Source organism: Alligator mississippiensis, chromosome 3 (assembly GCF_030867095.1).
Source record: "Alligator mississippiensis isolate rAllMis1 chromosome 3, rAllMis1, whole genome shotgun sequence".
In the NCBI taxonomy this organism is placed as follows: Eukaryota; Metazoa; Chordata; order Crocodylia; family Alligatoridae; genus Alligator; species Alligator mississippiensis.
Window position 1 is genome coordinate 150759719 of NC_081826.1, and position 19825 is coordinate 150779543.

Sequence of the window (19825 nt, forward strand, 5' to 3'; positions counted from 1 at the left end):
CTTATGAGATTTCAAAACACACACACACACACACACACACCCCTTTTTATTTATTTACCGTCTGGTGTTTAATATGTGAGAAAATACATTTCAAACTTTTCTTGGCAACTACAATGGCTAGAAATATGCTTTTCTAATAAGAGCTTAGTTTCATGTAATCATATGACTCTAAGAAATGGGCTTAGAAAAAGCCAGTGAAAACTGTTAAGTTTGTGATAAACTTGCAGACAATGGAACACTAAATATGGTGGTAGGAAGCAAGACAAGAAATGCTTCTATGTATGACAGCAACTCTACATAGTGATACTGTTTTTGAAAATAAATCTGGTGTTTCCTTTAGTATGGAAGACTGAGTTAGTAAGGCCTGTATTCACCTATTTACAACCATTTTACAGTGTCCATATTAGCATCAAGCACAATGTGCATAAATTATGAGACATGCTCACACTCTAAAAAGATAATGCTGACATTATATTGATACCACATAGACAATATAACTTAACACAATATAACAATAACACAGTAACACAATATGTTTTTGGAACAATATCTAGGTGCAGAAGAAATCAAGAATGATGCAGCTATCCAAATGATCTTTGGTATTGTGGATTTGCTAGAACCTGAATGACAAAACACTTGGTTAGGGTAAAAACAGTAACCTAAACACCTACTCCCAGAGATTACCTGGCTTCACCTTCACCTTAGAATGTGAAGAACATTTAAAAGGTTTAGATAGGCCCCAAGAGGCAAAATTGCCAGCCCCTTTTCAGCCCCAAAGGATAGGGCAATCATTTGCTACTGGCCCTTCACAGCAGCATGTTACTGTCAGAAAACCAAATCATTTCAGAATAGTTCAGTTGCTGGAAAGCCAAAATAAATTCAGTTTGGGGATTTTTGTCTGTTTCATCAGGAGTCCTAACCTTGCAGTCTCCAGAAAGGGAGGAGTGAAGAACGTTGAAATGGTCTAGATGACTAACGTTCTTCTCCTAGCTTGTGTCTGCAGTGCATTAACTGTTTTGCAGTGAACCTTTTGGCATATTAGTACAAGAGGGCCTTCATTTCCATGTGCCATAGTGAAACAAATATGAGATTGTTAAAAAAGGAAAGAAAAGTAAAAACAAACACTTGAAAGAGCATGTTTCATATTTAAGCCCTGTTTACTAGATCAAGATTGTCATTTGTCTTACATTAACTGTTGATGAGTTTTCATCAAAATCAGCAATTGATTTTAACATTTCCAGACATTGTGGTCCAAATACTAAAAGGGCAATAAACTAGAAGAAGTACATAATCCTCCAGTTATAGAGATATTTGGACAAATAAGTCAGACTTTGAGCTGGAAATCTTTAGGAGGCAATAACATATAGTTCAATTACTTCCTAAGAGGCTTTCCGTATTGATTGTACACCCCAGATTCCATGTACTGGTTATATATATTGCTTTGCTGATTAGGCATGGATTTTTTTATTTTGCTTTTATGGCTTTTAGGAATGTACATTGTAAGAGGAGGTATTCATCATTGTTATTGATTTTTTTGGCAAACAAAAATCTTCTTAAAAATTAAAAAGTAAACTTGAAGTATCTACGTGCCTTTATATAAGGTAACAATGTGCTTTTCATTTGCAGATGTTAAAATACATTTGATAGCAGAAAAAAATCATTACCTCTGTTTTACAGATGGTGAGTATGACAGACAGAGGCATATCTAGGGAATGGCCTATTTAAATTCTAATCAATTGTACTTACTCTCCTCTGTACCATGCAGTCTCTTAAAACCATGTGGACACTAGCTCCAGTCAGAAGTTGTGCTATGAGGGGCCCTAGTCCTTTTATTAAGCTCAGTTCAGTTTTGGGAAAGTGATGACTCCTGGGACTACCCAGAGGAACCTGTCATTCTTGCTCCCACATGAATCAAGCCCTGACGGGCTGACCATATGTAGTGGATAGAGCTTGTAAATGAAAGTAATCATAATCATTTTAGTAAATTTTGGGAAACACTGTACTAGAGGAATTTTTTTTTTTAGAACAGCATATCATTACACCTTGTGGGGGCCACGTTATGGACAACACCCTGATCATGACTATGTACTCTGGGTGCCACCTTCAACTCTGAGCTCTCTCCAGATCCTCACATCCAGACTGTGTCTATGTCTTGAAGATTCTTTCTGCATAACACATGGGGGGCCAACTCTGACTGAAGCTATTCCAGGAGATTTTTTCCCCCCCAACATGATGTAATATAATTAATAGGGGTGCACCAAAAGAGATTTTTTGGGCTGATACTGATGGCCTATTTTTAATGAGACATATTGGCCAATACTGATCCGATTGCCAATATATAACCGGGCATCTCGGAGACCAGTGTCTGGCTGGTAAGTCTGGTGTAAGGGAAGGGGAAGAGAAGGGGTGTGGGGGGGAAGATCAAGGCCCCCTGGTGAGGTAGGGAGTGGGGCTGGGGCAGGGGCAGGGGTAGGCATTGCACAGCCAGGGCATGAGCGGCTCATCCAGGGGGTGTAGGGGGAGCAGCTCCTGCTGCTACGCATACCCAAGGAGGGCATGGGGGGCATATGCCCCAGATTTGTGCGTGGGGTGAGGGCAAGCTGCCGGTGTGGGCTGGGGCACCAAGCTCTTCCCGACAAGGGGATGGGCCAGGCTGGGCTGGGTGGTGGTGATGCCAGGAAGGGGGCTACGGGGGAGAGCTGCAGCCACACCAAAATTCACCATAGCCTGCCTCCCAGCACTGCCACCACCCGCTCTGAGTGCAGCCCTGGCTCAACCCTCCCACTGGGAAGAGCCCGGCATTGCCCCTGCCCCAGCTTGCAGTGGCAGCCCACCCTTGCCCAATGTGCAGATCCAGGGCACATGATCCCCGTGCCCTCCTGGGGTGCATGCAGCAGCGGGAGCTGCCACCCCCTCCCTGCACTCCCCAGATGAGCTGTTCATGGCTCTGTCCCGCGCCCTGCCCCATCTGTGCAGCGCCTGCCACTGTCCCTGTCCCAGCCCCAGCCCCACTCCCTCCCTCACCACTGGGGCCTGTATCTGCACTGCCCCCACACCCCTTCCATCACAACAGACTTACCAGCTGCACCCAGCTGCTCTCCACACTGCCAGGCTGAGCTCCTGGCTGCTTGTGTGCTGCACTGTGGCTGAGTGCATGCACGGGGCATTTATCGGCTGCATTACTGGTCACATCAGCCAAAAAAAGCCAATTGTCCATTCTGTCAATTTTCCTTCTATCAGTGCTGATTCGATATGGGACTGATGTACTGGTGCACCTCTAGTCATTAATTGTACTGTTCAACCCATTCACAACATCAATCGCCCGGATTGCTTGCTGATTCCAGTAGACTCCCAGCCAATCCAGGAGGGTTGGCAGCTCTAATAGCACATCCAAGAGTACAACTACACTGCAGTTACTTCTGTGTCTTCAGCATGTGAAGACAAGCCCACTCTAGCTTTTAACTATCTAGCTTGGGTGATGGTAAAAGCGTAGCCCTGGCAAGTCTCTGCTACTTCAGCTATACTGCTAGCAGTGCCTGATTTATGTAGCTCAAAGTTAGCTGTGATGTATCTACATGAGCTTCAGACATGGCAGTAGCAGCAGTGCAAGCAGATCCTATAGCACAGCTTTCCCTATCCCTATCTCAGCCAAAGCTCTTTTTTCTACATTCTCTTAGTCTGTATTGCAGTTACTGCAACAATTCTTTTTTCTGAATTGATAAATGTCTTGCTGTCTCATTCATAAAAATTCAGAATGCTCCTGTGAAGACCATCTCCCTTGCACATCACTCCTCTCTATGCAGGCTTCCTCTGCACCCCACTTTCCCTATCACATGACACCTAAGCTTCTTGTTTTCACATTCAAAACTGTTCATAGTCTAATCCAGGGGTGGGCAAAATGTGGCCCGTGGGCCAGATGCGGCCTGCCAGGCCATTCTATCTGGCCCGTGGGGCCCCTAAAAAATTTAGAAAATTAATATATATCTGCCCCTGGCTGCCTGTCATGTGGCCCTTGATGGCTTGCTGAAACTCAGTAAGTGGCCCTTTGCCTGAAATTGCCCACCCCTGGACTAACCCCACTCTACCTGCCATCCCTTATTCAGTGCTGGAAGGACAATTCCTGTCCCTGATCAGCACAGGATGCTGGCCTTCATTGTTCATATTAAAGTTAGGATTTTGATGTGTTAGGACTCTTGCCTGCTAGGTAACCAATGCCTCCTCATTGCTCCCTTGTGGTACCCTCTCTGTTTCAGTCTTCTACTCTTTGCATTTAATTAGACTGTAAAATCTGGGGAGTTCAGACTGTCTTTTTGTTATGTGTTTGCACAGTGCACTGCACAAGAGGTCCTGGTTCCTAATTAGTACTCCATGGATCGGTGGCAAATTAAATAGCAGTAGCACAAAAAAATTACAATGATACAATCTATTGTACCAGCATCATATCTAGGATAAACCTTTGTAGGACTGCAGTCAAAACCCCCTGACATTACAGCTATTCAGCCAATTTTCTATCCACCTTGTAGTAGTTTTATCTAGCCCATGTTTCTCCAGCTTATTTATGAGAGGGTCATGTGGGACTTTGTCAAAAGCCTTACTGAAGTCCCCATACTTGCTTTTTTGCTCTCAAATTTTCCTCTGGGTTTTGGCATTAATGCAGCAGTAAATATCTTACTTCTACCTGGACTTGGTATCACTCTGCCAAGCTTTGAAGGCTCTCCTTTTTCTGTTAAAGAAAACTTGATTTTCCGTATCACGCTTGTCAAACTAGTCCTGATATGGAGAAGCCTAGAAATGTTTTGCATGCCTTATGGATGCCTTTCCTGAGGCTTTCCCGGTGATCAGTGGTGTCAAGATTGTCTGGGAGGTTGGAGAGTTTTTCATTTGAGGCACTGCTGAAGATGTTCCTTTTAGAAGCATTTTTAAAACACTTAATACTGAACCTCTTCTTTGGTTGCTGCTCTTGTTTATGTCATTTTGGGGTGATACAAATGGACATGATGGAATGAATCAAACGAAGAACTGTTGAACACACATCTGGGTTGTTCATAGCTCTGATGATATAGACATTGCAATAGTCCTGGGCATGCACTATGACAAAGTCCATTGGATGCTAGTGTTTTGAGCAGGGGTTGCAACCAGGATGTCTTCTATTTGTTGCTTTGGCAGAATAAGGAGTTCCCATTGAGGCACTGCTGAAAATGACATACTGAAATCCAGATACATTATATCCACTGCATCCCTTTCATCCACCAGGCTACTTACTTTTTCAAAGATGGAGATCATATATTTTTGGCATGATTTGCGCTTAGTCAATCCATGATAACTTCTCTTGATCAATCTTTCCTCCTTCGTGTACTTACGATATGCTTCCCAGGTACTGAGGTGAGGCAAATCTATCTCTAATTCCCCAGGTTCTCCTTTTTGTTTGTTTTTAAACAGAGGGTCTATGCTGGCCCATGGATAGATCCAGATTTCTGTAAAGGATGGGGGGTGCGGAAGTAGTCATTGGTGCAGCAGATGTGGAAGCCCCCTGCTCCCAGTTCCCCTCCTGCCCACCAAGTGTACAGGCCATGCCGGGGGAGCACCAAACCAGAAACTTTTTAAAAATCCTTAAATCAGGTAAGAATCCTGCCTCCCCATGGTTTCAGCATCCCTTCCCTTCTCCTTTGTGCTCAGTGGCATGTTCCCTCCACTCCCATTCCTCTCGTCCTCTCCCCCTCACTTCTGCTATCCCTGGTGGATGGCGTGGGGGCAGCTGAGAGCCTGTGAACCTGCTCCCGGGTTGGCAGAAATCACTTTGGAGGAAGTGGGAGGGAGAAGGAACTTGCCTACTGCTGCTGCTGCTGCTGTTTGCAGCTGAGCCTGGACCCCTGCACAACCTGGCTGGAGCAGAGCAGGAGTGGTTTTTAGAGCTCACCCCACCCCTGGGTCTACTGGGGATAGCAGCACCAGCTTGCAAGGTTAGGAATGGGAAGGGAGGTGCTGTTGAATAGGGAGGGGAAGGGAGGAGGGGAATTCTTACCTGCTTTGGAGACTTGAAAAAGTCCATGGCTGCTGCTTCCAGTGTAGTCTGAAACAGGGAGTGCAGTTGTAACACTGAACCCCCTCTGGATCCACCTTTCTTGGCCCTCTTCCACTTGTCTCCCACAACTTGGTAAATATTATTGCAAAGGGCTCTGAGATCTTTGTCAGTTTCTTCACTATCCTAGGATGAAGCTCATCAGTCCCTGATGACTTAAAGTAGTTATCTGAATCTAAGATGTCTGTGAGTTTAAGATTACAACCCCCCACCCACCAATAATTAGATTCTGTACATAGAAAATGTATACATTTATTATAATTTTCCATTTGTAGAATCTAATTATTAGAGGGCTGTCTTTAATTCATGTATCACCCCACTGCAGAGGTGGGGGGGCAGGCAGTGCTGGGGGGCAGGTGCCCCTGCTTGTGCCTGCCTCCCCTGCAGCCACATACCCCTCTTTCCCCTCTGCCTTCACTCCCCCTCCTGCCTCTCCCTCCAGCCTCTGCTACCCCCTCACCCCCAACCTCTGTTCCCCACTTCCCCATATGTATCCTTGCTCTTCCTCACACGCACACCAGCCCATCCCCCATAGCAGCCATGTGGTCTACAAGCTGCTGCTATAGTGCTGGGCTGGGGCCAGGCTCAGTGCCCCAGGCTGCAGCATGGACTAAGCTTGCCAACACAGAGCAAAGGAAAATTGGGAAGGGAGAGGGGTAGGTGAGGGAACAGAAGCTGTATGCAGGGTGGGAAGAGGCTGTAGGGAGGAAGTGGCTGGGAGGAGGCAGCAGCTGTGATGCCTCTGCTCTACTTTATTTAAGACAAGGGTTTCCCCCCCCCCATGTTTAATGCGGGGTGGGGGTGGGGGACAGGTGGGGGACCCTTGTCTTACAATCAAATAAATACAGTAAGTTAATTCAACCTGATCAAAAGCTCTCTGATAGTTTTTTCAATATCTCAACCCTCAGCTTGTCTCATTCCTTATCCAGATAATCCTTATTAAATGTCTGGTTGTAGGTTGAGATTTTTGTGAAGTTGAGCAGCTCTGCCTTTTTTGAATCTTCTGTTAAGTCCTTACACTGGCTGTATAAAAGTGGACCTACAGCTTCCTTGGTCTTTGTTTCCTGGCCAGCATATTTGTAGAACCTCTTCTTGATATCTTTAACTTTCCTTGCCAGGTGTTTCTCTTTTTTTACTTTGTGCCTGCAAGTTATTGCTATTTCTTGATATGCTTCCTTTATGGCCTGCCTGCCCTTTCACCATGAATGACATGTGCCCCTGGTGCCTGGGGGGGGCACAGTGGCACTGGCAGCGGTGGGAGGGTGGTGGGGGGAGTGCGGCACCGGTAAACGGGGAGCTCCCGCAGATGCTGCTGGTGCTGTCAGTGGGGGGCGTGGGGGGGGTTGGTGAGCACCAACTAGGGGTCGGCAACCACCCACAGATACCACTGGCAGCAGCAGTGGTGGCCAGCAGTGATCACTTACCGCCTGCAGATGCTGCTAGCGGTGTCAGTGCTGAGGGGGTGGGGTGGCAAGCGGTGACCTCCTGTAGGTGCAGCCAACAGTGTCGGCGGTGCCTTTTTGTAGGGGGTGCACTGCCATGCTCAGGGGGTGCACATGCACCCACGTGTACCCCCTACGCATCACCAATGCATTTCACTGCTTGTATATTTTCATTTTGATTTTGAGGCATCCAAGAACATTGGCTCTCAACTGGGGGATTGCAGCACCCCACAGTACTGCAAGACCCTTTCAGGGGTGTCATGGTGCCAGTGCTACTAAGCTGCATACCTCTATTTCCAGGCGGTGCATGCAGAGCCAGGCTGGGATAAACCTTATGTAGGCAGGAGCACTCCCTTCTGTCAGTCTTGCTCTGCAGGCCCTTTCTGGAAACAGAGGCATGTGGAGAAGTTCCACCTGTCAGTGGCAGCAACAGTGTTACAATCTGGAAAGACAGATGGTTGGAAACCACTGCACTAAATACTTTGCTCATAATCAGTGTCAGCTTGATTTATTTTTTCTTATATGTGAAGAAGGAAGTAGGTTGCCATACCCAACCCCTTTCCCAGCTTTACATTTACATTTGATCTGGAATGAGTTCCCCGTAAAGTGAACATATATCAAGTGAGGCATCAGCCATGCTTCTATCCTGTAGTTGTTGTTGGGTTTGTTTGTTTGCATATTGAGAGCTGTCAATGGCAGTAAGTGTATCAGACACCACAGTAGCATAAGTCGAGGTGGGCAATTGGGGCAGGAGCCCTGGGCACTGATTGTGTGGGGGGGGGGGAAGGGGGGGAGTGGCAGTGCTGGAACGATGGATGGAGGCTGTATTGGGCACAGGGTCATCCAGCAGCTATCTCCATTTCAGACCAGAGAATGGATTCCCCTTCAAGTTATATCCTGCTGTGTCTTAACCATTTCACAGCCAAATAAAGGCATTTACAGCCCTGATATAGATGCAGATCTATGACAGGTGTGAGAGGGTTAACATAGTAGAGGGTGAATGAGGGTTAGGCGGGGAGGCTGCAGCCCCTGCATGAGCTCATATTTCATTAGGTAAGGCCCTGCCTAGCCCCTCCAATCCCTTTCTTCAATGCTCAGCACAACCCCCTTCCCACCCATCCACCACCCCAGTGCTCTGCTCAAGGTGCAAAAATAACTACCTATGCCCCCGGGGTCTCAGGTTACTCAGGTTTGGAATTAGGAATACTTTTTTTGAAGTGGTATCAGTTTCTCCATTTCATTTCAGATCTCTTGGCTGTTGCTACTAATTTTTAGTTTCTCCTTTATTATATTTGTATCTGGGACAACACATGGACCCAGGATAAAATCCTAAAAATACTGCAAAACTGTTTTCTGGTCATATGGTTGACGTATTAGACTAGTGGTTCCCAACTATGATGTCACTAAAATAAAATAGTTGTGGAGGGCTGCCTTCAGCCTAAAAAGGTTGAAAACTACTGTCTTACAAGCTTCTTATGCAGCTAGATTGGTTTCTTGCTATTATTCTTGTGATTCCATTGTGTCAGAATAGCTTCTTATTGGGCTTCCAATATTGGACCTTTTAGAAGCTTCCAGAATCCCAGGGCCCCTTTATTCTTCAGTCTCCCCCTGTGGCACCTTGCTTACCATCTCTCTGAGTTGGTTTAAATCCATCTTTCACCATCTCAGAATCATGAATTCTATCATACAGTTATAATTTCCTCCCAAGCTTCTTATTACCTTCACATCTTCAACCAATTAGATTTAGATTCTTCTCTATTGGTCAGGACAGGATCCAAGATGGATGATCCTGTAGTTGTACCTTCATTTTTTGTGGAGGAGAATGTTGTGGTCACACAAATTAAGAACTTTCTTTACATTTTATATTTGGCTATGTGATTTTTCTAGCAGATATCCAGAAAAATTAAGTCCCATACAGTAGCATCTCATAACTTTTAAACTAATTTTTCATTTTGGGTGCAGAGAGAAACAACATTTTTTTTCTTGAACTGGTCCCTGAAAGTGCTCTACAGCCTTGATGTAACACATGTGCATGGCTGCAAAGCACTTTTAGAGTGGCCAATTGTGTGAAAAATTAACCCTCGTCAGATCAGGTATTAGATTAAGGCATTCTGCTTCAGAGTGTCTTAGGGAATTTGTGTTTCCTTGAGGGTTAAATTTTGAGGCAGGGTCAGGGCTGGGCTGGTGCAAGCACTAGCCCAGCCTGACCCCCAGGATTGTCAGCCAGGAAGGAGGGGGAAGAGAACAGGATGGAGCAGGCAGCTTGCCCAGCCTGATCTGGAGAGGGGAAGGGCTAAGCTGGGGAGAGGGACATTTCAGTAGCCTCCTTGGAGGCCTCCATCCACCTGTGGGCCAGGAGGGCTGGTGCAGCCAGGATCAATCCCCCTTGACCAAACAAACACCTGCTGGGTTGAGGGGGTGAATGCTCTAACTCGTGGCACTTTATGTAAAACACAGTGAGTTAGAATGGGGGCCTGAACGTCTGTAGGCTCCCTTCCTAAAGGAGTGCCTCATCCACCTCTTCTTCTTGAAGACGAGATCAGATCCTCATGTGATGTGTATCAATGCAACTTCATTAACACCAACAAACTAAAAAACAGAGAGTAGTCCTCAATTTGATACTCCGGTCATAAGAGCTGTCCCCCAAGATTCTATGATACTAGCCAGGTCATAGTTCCCTTCAAAGGCTGTGGCTTGCACATCTTGTTTGCTCCCCATACACCTAGCATTGGTATACATGTATCGGAATTATTCTGCATATTTCCCTCTTGCATCTCTTTGTACCATCCTTTGGCTCTCTGGCCCTTCCCCTTATTTTAGCTTTTCTCATGCTAATCCCAGGGAGAACTCAAATGAAAGGCCACTCTAGGATATTTCTCTTGGCTAGTTAGTGACTCTAGCCCTGTGGCTGTACTACTGAACTTAGTCTCCTCTGCCATCTAATAGTTGTATTAGCCCTGGGTGAAGAGAAGCTATAGTTACAGAAAGGGGTGGAATTCATTTCAGATAAGGTCAGATAGATATGTGGAAAAATTATTCTAAGTTTTGGATTTCAATGCGCCCAGTGTGTTGATGTGACAGCAGTATGGCAGATCGCATGAACTGTTCAGGTAGGACCTGGAGGAAGTCAGCTAGAACATGAAACAGTACCTTCTTTGGAAACTATTTCTATATTATACTGGTAATGCATGAAACTTTGGGTTCCCCCAAAGGAACAGAAGGGGAGCAAGGGAAGGGTTTTGAATTTCTCAGTACAATTCCTCACTGGGCTGCTTCCGGCCCATTTCTTATTACCCTGAATTCAATGGTATATAGGGATGTGCCTAAAGTGAACCAAATATCTAAGTGCTAGTTTGGGCACTCTGATAAATGTATAGTTGTTAAATTGAAAATAGGCTTTTTTCTCTCAGTATCTGAAATTTCTCTTCTTTTATCTTATTTTGCTACTGAAACAAAACAGTACTGCAGGCAGCCGAGTGGGTGGAAGGCAGCCAGGAACCGGAGCCTTGAACACTAGGCCAGGAGCTGCTCAGCTGCAGCTTTTCCCCTACCTGGCTAAGCATGTGGTGCCCGGCATGTGTTCCCACAGTTGCCAATACTTCCCCACACTACCTGCTGCCCAGGGTAGTATAGCAGGAGCAGGAGGAGGAGAGGGAGGAGGAGGAGAAGCCACTGGAAGCTGGGAAAGACAAGCAATACCCAGGCAACTACAGGTGCACCAGGAGCAGCTCCACCAAGAAGCTGTGCATGGTGTCTGGGACCAGGTGTGGGCAGGAGTACAACCTGGGCTGCCGTAAGCGGGGGAGGGGGGCTAAGCCCCATGAGGAGCACTGTGGGGGCATCTGCAGGCCGGAGCCAATCAATTGGTGGGCACCCACTGGAGGGCTGAATCCAATCAGTTGATGGGTTGGATCTAACGTATGGGCTGTATTTTGCCCACCCCTGGTGGTACCATTGCAATGAAGGAGCCAGATCATTTGCTAGTACAAATCAGTGCAGCTCCATTGAAATTAGTGTATCTGAAGATCTGACCCATAATATTTTAATATCCACTACCCTTTTCAGTAAAGCATTTTTGTTTTTGTTTGTTTTATGTCAGTCACATGGTTTTATTCTGTTCTTTCAGTGAGTTTGGATGTTAAATTATAATTGGCGTATTGAAGGTCTGAAACATATTTACAGATGAGTGAGCATTGATTTTATACTTTTAATTTTTTGCTGTAGATCCTGTTTGTTGTTGAAGGTCTTAATAAAATTTAACAACAAGAAAATCAGACAGAGAAGTATTGAATTGCTTGAACAGTTGCTAAGAGCCAGGCAAATTATTATTGTTTCATGTATATTAAAACAAGATGCTATGCCAGAAAGGGTAAATCAGAGACATCAAACAGAATATTTTTAAATATCTATAAATTTTAAATGTCTATGTATGAGGTCTGCTTATTTACTTCAGTGATATTTGTGACCCCTTACATTTGTGAGGATATTCAGATAAGCACATTTTTATGAACGAGAACATTCACATGAATCTGTAGTATCCAAAATAAAGATTCACAAGAGCATACTCACTGCAGTTCTGAGGAAAAGCTTTCTTCCTATTTGCAAAAGATTTGTTGAACAATTATGAGCTAAAAACAAATTCATAGAAATCACAGATAATCCATTCCCAAACAGAAGTACCAATTCACATAAGTGGAACTTTTGGTCTAGTAGGAATTAAGCATTTGTTTACCGTATTTCACAGTGTAGAGGTCAATGCACTGTATAAGACAACCCCATTTTTCTGATCCAAAAAGTTAGGAATTTCATAGATCCGGTGTATAAATTGACCTAACTTTTTGGATCAGAAATATCGGGTCGACTTATATCAGCACTTGTGTGCCCTCACTGTAGGCTGGGCACCTGAGGGAAGGACATATGCCGCAGTGCCACTTGCACGGGATGGGGCTGTGCCAGCTGAGCCAGCTAAGGCGCAGCTAAGGCGTGCAACCAGCTGCCCCATCCCTTCCAAGCAGCACTGCCTGGGCTGCACTAGCCGAGCACTAAGCCTGTCCCTGTCCCCTGTGATCTGTGCTGGGCTTGGCACTTGGCTGGCATGGCGAGGGGCATTATGGAGACACTGCTCGGCCAGGCACTGAACCTAGCCCCGTCCCCTGCAAACAGTGCTGCCTGGGATGTATCAGCTGATCGCCAAGCCTGGTGCTGCTCACAGGGGATGGGGATGGGGCTGGGCTCAGCACTTAGCTGCTGTGGCCCAGGCAGTGCTGCTCCCAAGGGACAGGGCAGGGCTGGACCCAGGCCAAGTAGCATCTCCATAGTGATGGCAAGGCCCACAGGCTATGCTCAGGCTCAGCCCAGGTCCCAGGGCCTCCAGTGACAGGGATGCTGCCAGTAGGTGAAGAAGGTTGAGTCAGGGCCAGGCCAGGGTTCAGCCATGGTTGGGCTGGGTTGATGCTGGGGTAGGGGTCAAAAGTATTGATATTGTGTATAAGTTCAGGTTGAATTTTAAGAGTTAAAAATTGGGCTTCAAAGCTTGATTTATACACTGTAAAATATGGTAATCATGGCCAGAAAGTTTACAAAAGCATAGTGCTACACCCAGGCCTAATTGAGCGTTAGGCTCTGAGGACCTTGGGGTGAACTGCCTCCTCGTTTGCCATGCCTTGGTCATACAAAGAAAATAGGAGGGTTCTGTGATGTATGTGATGGGTTACCCACAGGGTTACTCACGTGTCTGTGGATGATTTGGAGCTTCACCTTCCCTACATCCCGTTCACTCACCAACCGAGATGCTGATGACTCCAAGGCAGTCTTCAATGCTCCTGGCCACTGTGCTGGACCTATCAGCCCAAAAGAAAATGGTGCGGGTGCATCATCTGGCCCTTGGTGCCCGGTGTCACACAAGAAAATGTCCCCACTCTGCTGCTTCCACATGCTGGCTGGTGTGACATGACTTGCAGAAAAAGAAAGGACTAACCGAAAGAAGTTTAGAAGGTTGAAACAAATACTCCCCTCACAGGCAGGGTCTGGGGTCAGTCGACTTTTACTCCCGGATGTCTCATCAGTTTGGTAGGTGATGGCTCCCTCCACCTTTGCCCACAGGCCTGCTTTGGGCCTGGCCCCTTGGGCCTTCCTCTGCCAAGGGAGAGAGGGAAAAGACCCCTGACCAACAAGAGGCAACAATAATGAAAAAAAAGAAAGAAAAAAACACCCAGTTCCCTGTGATGCCCTGTACAAGGAAAGGGCAGTACCACAGGGCACTAAAGTGCCTGCTCCTTTAAGGGCAGAAACTGCCTAGGGAGAGGGCCCTAGGAGCCAGGCAGGAACCCCACAGGTGCAGGTTACTGTGGCAGCAGACTAAGGAGGGAATTAGCCTGTGCCTGCACCCAGTCAGCTGACCAGAAGAAGGCAGGGCCCTGGGCACTTATAAACCCCAGGGCTGAGGCCAGCAGGGGTTAGTTCTCTGGCAGCAGCCAAGGGGAAGGAGTGTGCAGAGAAGAACTGCCTAGAGATGCTGTGGTTGCCTGATGTGCTGTTTACAGGACTAATGGGGCTGCAGAAGCTCACCAGGTACCCTGGCCTACAAGGTACTTAATGCTTGGGGAGAAGTTTGACTCTTTTAAAGAGGCAGAGTGCATCCTGCACTGCTTGTAGCCCAGGGGCTTGTGTAATCCATTGTTATTTAAACCGGTGAACTGGACTGAGGCTAGTGGGGAGGAGGAGGCCTCATTGGGGCACACTACAGTGTGGAGGCCCCAGCGCCAGTGGGCACAGCACCAGTGTGGGCATAGAGACAGGGCTGTGGAGAGCACCGCATCAGTCTGGGTGCAGAGACAGGGCTGCAGAGAGCCCAGTGATGCAGGAGAGGCTAAGCTACATCAAGGTCTCAGAGGGACAATGTTTGAATACAATCTGTGAGGCTTGGGTCATGGTAAAGGGGCGGTTTTGGAGCCACACATCAAGCCCATAAGACTGAGGGTGTCCTGTGAGGCATCCATTTTGAGCAGGACCCAAAAAGGTGTCCAAGAACCCACAGGGTTCAGTGGGGTCCATCAGGACCGTGTCCAAATATAAACTCAAGGGCAGCCTCCCTATTTATTATAATTACCAGCAAGATGTGGCAGGCAAGAAAAAGGGTGCCCATTGGGCAAGACTGGCATGGTCACAGAGCCCTAGAAGCATCACGGCCATCCCTGGGGACCCCACACGGTGACAGGTGGGGAAGGGCAAAGAAAGGGGAATTGGGTTCCCCATGCCTGCTGTGGCTGAACCTGGGCCCTGCATGCTCCATGCAGCCCTGGAGCCAGCCAGCTTGACCCACTACCAAGCTTTCCTCACCCAGTGCTCCCCTTTCCTCTATGGCATGTCCTGGGAGCCTTTAAATCCTGTGCTGGGTCACCTGGTGCTGACATCATCTGCTGGGTACTACCCAGGCAGATGGAGATTAGGGCTGTGAGAAATTTCACCGGCTGTTTCATTTCAAAACTGTTTCAACTCATTTCAAGCTCAAAACAGCAAAATCGAAATGAAATGAAGGGCTTTCATAGATTTCATAGATTTCATAGACATTAGGGCTGGAAGGGACCTCGGAAGATCATCGAGTCCAGCCCCCCACCCAAAGGGCAGGACGTCAGCTGGGGTCATAGGATCCCAGCAAGATAAGCATCCAGTTTCATCTTGAAGGTGTTCAACGAAGGAGCTTGAACAACCTCCGGTGGCAGGCTGTTCCAGACCTTGGGGGCTCGGACAGTAAAGAAATTCTTCCTTATGTCCAGCCTGAAACGATCTTGTAGTAGTTTGTGACCATTCGTCCTCGTCATCCCTTGGGGCGCTCTGGTGAACAAACGTTCCCCTAGATATTGGTGGTCACCCCTGATAAACTTGTAGGTGGCCATCAGATCACCCCTGAGCCTGTGCTTTTCCAGGCTAAAGAGCCCCAGGGCTCTCAGCCTGTCATCGTAGGGTCTGCTTCCCTGACCTCTGATCATGCGCGTGGCTCTTCTCTGGACTCTCTCAAGCTTCTCCACTTCCTTTTTGAATTGTGGAGCCCAAAACTGGACGCAGTACTCCAGCTGCGGCCTCACTAAGGCCGAGTACAGGGGGAGAATGACGTCCCGGGATTTGCTTGAGAAGCATCTATGGATGCAAGCCAGCGTTTTGGTCGCTTTACTAGCCGCAGAATCGCATTGCAGGCTCATGTTCATCCTGTGGTCAATGATGACCCCCAAGTCTCTTTCTTCCGTAGTGCTAACCAACATAGCACTGTGGAGCCTATAAGGATGCTGCGGGTTTTTTTTCCCAAGGTGGAGAACCTTGCATTTATCAGCGTTGAACACCATCAGATTCTCATCCGCCCACTTGCTGAGCCTGTCCAGGTCAGCCTGGATCATCCGCCTGTCTTCTGGTGTGGATGCTTTGCCCCAAAGTTTGGTGTCATCGGCGAACTTGGCCAGTCCGCTTCTGACTCCAGTGTCCACATCATTAATGAAGATGTTGAACAGTATGGGTCCAAGGACAGAGCCCTGGGGGACCCCACTGGTCACAGGACACCACGATGAGTGACTTCCATCAATTACTACCCTCTGGGTCCGACCCCGGAGCCAATTTTCCAGCCAGTGGATCGTGGGGGACCCAAGGTGACAACTGGCCAGTTTCTCCAAGAGACGATCATGGGACACCAGATCGAAGGTTTTTCTGAAGTCAAGATATATGACATCAATCTCATCTCCCTTGTCCAGGTGATAGGTCACCTGGTCGTAGAAGGAAATGAGATTGGTCAAGCAAGACCTACCCGCAACAAACCCGTGCTGGCTATCCCTTAAGATGTTGGCGTCGGCCAGTCCATTAAGGATGGCCTCCTTAATAAACTTTTCTAAGATCTTCCCCGGGATAGAAGTCAGGCTGATGGGCCTATAGTTAGCCGGATCCACTTTCCTCCCTTTCTTGAAGATAGGCACCACGTTGGCCTTCTTCCAGTCTTCGGGCACTACACCAGAGCGCCAAGAGTTTTCAAAGATCCGCGCTAGAGGCTGGGCTATGATGCTCGCCAGCTCCTTGAGTACCCTGGGGTGAAGATTGTCAGGGCTGGCTGACTTGAAGGTATCCAGCTTCTCAAGATGTTCCTTCACAAAGTCAGCATTAATGGAGGGCAGGGGATCACCCTCACCCGGACTTCCCGGCCCTGTAGCAGGCACAGGCATCCCATGGGGCTGATGAAAGACCGACGCAAAGTACCTATTTAATAGGTTGGCTTTTTCCTGGGCGTCAGTTGTCAGTTGCCCCATCTGGTTCAGCAGGGGTCCAACTTTGCCCCTGCTTTTCCTCCGGCTCCCCACATATCTGAAAAAGGACTTTTTATTGTCCTTGATGCTCAAAGCTAGCTGGAGTTCAGTTGCAGCCTTGGCTTTCCTGGTCTGCTCCCTACAGGACCGGACCAGTGCAGAATAATCCTCCTTGGAGGTGACTCCCATCCTCCATCCTTTGTAGGCCTTTCTTTTTAGCCTCAGGAGGTCTGCTAGGTCCCTGGAGAGCCAGGGGGGCTGCTGTCCCCTCTTGCTGCCTTTCCTCCGATATGGAATAGACTTAGTTTGTGCATTGAGGATCGCTCCCTTGAGGAGCAACCACTCTTCTTGAACTCCCCTCTCCCTGCGGTCACAGTCCCTTAGGGCCTCACTGACAAGCCTCCTGAGCTTGTCAAAGTCGGCTTTCCTGAAGTCAAGGACTTGCGTGTTGCTGACTGACTTGCCAGTTTTTCGGCGGATGGTGAAGGTGATCAGCTCGTGGTCGCTGTCACCCAGCTTCCCATCGATCACTAGGTCGCCGACTAGGTCCTCCCCAGTAGCCAGCACCAGGTCGAGCAGCGCTTTGCCTCTCGTTGGCCCATAGACTTCTTGAGTCAGGTAGAGGTCATCCACGCACGAGAGGAAGCTCTGCGACCGCTCAGATTTTGCTGAGCGATCCTCCCATGAGATGTCTGGGTAATTGAAGTCACCCAAGACAACCATGGTCCTGGAGCAAGCTGCCTCAGCCAGTTCCTGGGCAAACTCCTGGTCTAGCTCAGGACTTTGGGTGGGAGGTCTGTAATAGACTCCCACCATTGTGTCCCCTGTGCCATGTTCCCCACGGATTTTAACCCAGAGGGTCTCCAGCCGTCCACCCTGGTCACCAATATCGGCTTGCAGGGACGCGTAGCTTTCCTTAACATAGAGAGCTACACCCCCGCCCCTTTTCTCTACACGATCCCTCCTGTACAGGGTATAGCCATCTATCCCCGTGGTCCAGTCATGGGTGGAGTCCCACCAGGTCTCCGTGATCCCTATGACATTGTAATTGTTTGCACTGAGCAGGAGGATGAGCTTTGAAACAGCCTCAAAACAAAATGAGGCTAGTCAAAATGTTTTGAAAGTTTGGAGTTTTGAATCACCCAGCTGCCAGAATGTGGGAGACAGGGGAGAACCAGGGCAGTGCTTCCAACAGCTCTACAGCCCCATGTGGCTCAGCTGGGCAGGGAGCACAGCCCTGGCTCTCCCTGCCTCCTGTGGCTGGGCTGCAGGAAGCCCATCGCAGTGCAGGTGAAAGGAACTGAACCCGGGCTCAGGGAGCTGAGCCTGGGCACTGTGATTGGATATATATATTCATCCAAAATCAAACATTTATTTCAGAATGTTGATTTTCAACATTTTTTTTAAACATATATAAAAATACCAGAATATTTATTAAGAAATCTAATATTTTTCCAAGGAATAGAATTATTTTTCTAACAGACATTATTACTTGCCCAAAAGATTTTGACCAGCTCTGCTCATAATTCATCATAGTTATGACCCGTTTGCAGTTAAACCACAAACTGAAATTGATTTGTCAATTCAACTGAAAGACAATGGAGGTTAATTTACTAACTAATAAAAATGACAACACTCTTAGGGATTACTCACTGCAGAAAAAAGAGCTACACTGATAGGTTATATACTAATTCCAATAAATAATCTATCAAGTTTTCACCACAGGTTCTTAAATAGTACTTAAAAAATTCAAATGGTTTGATCTGCTATAGGGAAGCATGGAGCTATTGTTATTTAAGGCTGTACCACTCTTATTGAAGAGACTTATAATAAGGTGAGAAGCCCAAACTAAGACCTCATTTCTGAAACACCTTGAGCTTTGAAAGGTTCAAAATCTGTTTAGTGGCTTTGTCCCATCCTGGTTGTTCCATCAGTATTAACTCTGGTGAGTGTGACTCACAGACGAATGGTTGTTAACTTGCACTAGACCAGTGTCATCTCTCTAAGACAGATTCTACTGAGCATGTGCAGGAGTGACATACAGGGCAAGCACAGCTGTGCAGATGTAAATCTGCTGAGTGCCAAACTGGATTTGGCACACAAGGGGTGCCCACCAGTTTATTTGGTTCAGCTCATGGCTATCCCTCCTGTGCTCCACATGAGGCTGAGTTTAGTCTGGGGCAGCCTCTGCCATTCTCCAGCCTATGCCCACCAGCTTGGCCCCAGCCAGCACGCACAGCTTTTACTTTGGACTGCTCCCAGTGTACATCTGCAGCCACCAGCATACTGCTCCACTTCCCTCACCTCCAGTGATGGCTCCTCCTCCTGCTCCTGCTGTGCTGCTTTGGGCTGAGAGGAAGCTTCAGTGTGTTGACTTCTGCCCCAGCAGGCAAGACTCTGGCTTCAGGGCCCAGCTGCCTTCCACCCACTCTGCCCATCTGCTGCAGGAGGAGGAGCCACTGCTGGAAGTGAGGGGAGTGGAGCAGCACCTAGGCAGCTGCAGTCCCTCCGGAAGCCATGTGCGCTGGCCAGGGCCAGGCCACTGGGTGCAGGCTGGAGCACAGTGCAAGCTGCCCTGGGTGGGAGTGGCTGGGGCTCAGCCTCATGCAGCGCACTGTGGGGGCAAACTCTGCTGCATGTGCCCCCTGCCCTTTCCTCCCTCCTCTCACCCCTGATCAGCTCTTGGGACCTAGTGCCCAGGCAGCCCCACTCCCACATGTATATGCACACACATGCATACAGCCCCCCCACCCCCTCCATACTCCCCACAGGGCAGGGGCTGCCCTGTGACCCCACCCCATGATCCCAACCTCACCTGACCATCTCACTTCCCAACACCACTCCCTGCCCATCCACGGCTCCATCCCACATAGGGAGTTTTGGTGAGTTGTTGGGGGGTGCTGGCCCAGTCCACAACAAGTCATCAAAATTCTCTATGTGGTCCCCCAGCCCAAATAATTACCTGCCCCTGCATTAGTGCCACTTAAGTGGATGAAGGAGAAAGCAGGTTTGGCATGGGTGTC

The 19825-nt window shown here is 48.0% G+C and overlaps 1 long non-coding RNA gene across 1 annotated transcript in view; it reads left to right on the forward strand.

The window, feature by feature from the left end:
* The first annotated feature begins 5822 nt into the window (after window positions 1-5822).
* The window catches only part of LOC109283906 (uncharacterized), a 55969-nt gene continuing 41966 nt past the window's right edge, over window positions 5823-19825 (forward strand). The window contains exon 1 of the long non-coding RNA XR_002091224.2: window positions 5823-5960. This is a non-coding gene — a long non-coding RNA (uncharacterized LOC109283906). The remainder of the gene's footprint in view (window positions 5961-19825) is intronic.